We start from the raw sequence: 1,993 nt of genomic DNA, 5'->3' as shown, positions 1-1,993 counted from the left end.
CTACTGGTTCTGAGGAATCCCTGTACTCTGTAACACTCTTACAAAGGCAGCAATCCCTAACCTTCTGTATTTGCAATTCTTCAGCCTCTCTCCCTAAATACATTAGCTTATGCCTAACAAATATTGTAGATTCATTACAAAGTGTTATCTTCTTTCCAGAAAACGTCCCTCCTACAGCTTTCACTCTCTGCAAAATCCAGTTTACATCCATCAGATGCTTGTAAACAAACTTCTGTACTCCCTTGTTCTTGGGAAGCATTTCCTCCATTCTGTCTGCTTTCTCATATCTCAAGCAGGGTCCAATTACTGGAACATTGTCTGTGTATAGGTTCATAACATCTGGAATCTTGTTGCAAAGAATAAACACTAAGTCATTATACAGAATCTGTACTGAGTTGGTGTAACCCATTAGCAATACTGTCAAGCAAAACGTTCCTAGAGGTGTCTGGAACATTGTCAGATCTCTAGACTGCTCATCCAAACTCCTCTGATCAAACACAATATGCAAATTGAGTTGTGTATAGTATGTACAACCTCTACAGCTTTCTGCAATTAGTTTCATGTTTGGCAGAACAGCTGTGTCCTTTATTGTAACTGTGTTTAACCTCTGCAAATCAATAATAAATCACAAGGATACTCTGTCTTTCTTTGTGACACAAAACTATTGTAATCAATAGGAGGAATTTGACAGTTCTATCACTCTGTTACACAACTTCTCCTTCAACAACTCAATCACCCTCTTCTCAATTCTACATACAATCAGAATACTTTTCTCTACCCATAGTACATGCTCTACAGTCAGAATTCGAATAGGATCAAAGTATGTGGGGTCCAATGTTCCTCACTCCTCTTCTGTCCACACAAACACTTCTGACTGTAGCATTAATAGGTTTTCTGCAAGTTTCCATTCTTCCAGCCATAGGAATCCTGATTGCAATTCTCTAATCACTCACATCTGCTCTTTCATAAGTCAGCTGGTAGGCACAAAGGGCTGTAGTATTGTTAGTAATATAGGCATTCTGGCTAGAGGATTGGGGTGCTGTTGTCTGACTATGCAGAACTCCTCCAGAAGCACTCTAGGTACAGGGTGCACCTTATTTGCAACTTTCTTGTAAGCCTACAAAACTGTGTTGAGTTTGTTATCTGGTGTATTGAGAATTACTGACTTCTGTGACTCTACTGCCTCTATCATTCATGATTCTGTGACTCATGATCCCTGACTACAATCCTTTCTCACATTTACTCTATTTCCTTTGTCTCTTCCTCCATATAGAATCATCACCTTACTATTACTCTTCTGCTTGTTCATTCCTAATCTGCTTGCCATATGCACATCTCCCCAGAATTGTAGTGTTTCTGGTTCCTTGATGCTTCTCAAAAATCTGTCTCCAGCTCATATTACAGTGCCCTCACTCTGGTGGACAGAGACCACCTCCTCAACAGATCATTCAGGTCCTAAAGTGTTATGTACTACTCCCTATTTGCAAAATCTTTAGTTTCACATTCTGTAGTCACAAAGAACAGTCTACCTAGCAAGATCCTGAACAGAGCTTTCTACACAACTTGTACTGTAATATCTACATGAAGCATTCCTATAGAGAGTCACAACCTTGGAATCTGTCCTACAGTCAATCCCTGACCAGTGTCTGCTGTTTCAAGCATAACAGCCATATTACAATTCAACAGAATCTTTAATGCTTCCTATACATCAGCTTGAACTATGTTTACACTTGATCCCTGGTCCAGCACACAATCTACCTCAATTTTTCTGTCTACTATTACCTTGAGTATACAGAGTGGAAGCAAATGGTTAACTTCTACTAATGTGTTACAATACTACTGTAGTCTACTATTGTTTGATCCTACAACAGGCAGTTCTCTACTGTAGAACATAGTGTTTCCATCTGTTTAGTGCCTCAATGTTACTAATTTGTGAGTCTTCTTCCAAAGCTCTAGAGACAATGCAAGCAACTCCTACTGTGTAATACACACT

Source organism: Fomitiporia mediterranea (assembly GCF_000271605.1).
Source record: "Fomitiporia mediterranea MF3/22 unplaced genomic scaffold FOMMEscaffold_1, whole genome shotgun sequence".
Classification (NCBI taxonomy): Eukaryota; Fungi; Basidiomycota; class Agaricomycetes; order Hymenochaetales; family Hymenochaetaceae; genus Fomitiporia; species Fomitiporia mediterranea.
Note: the sequence above shows the minus strand (reverse complement) of the source record.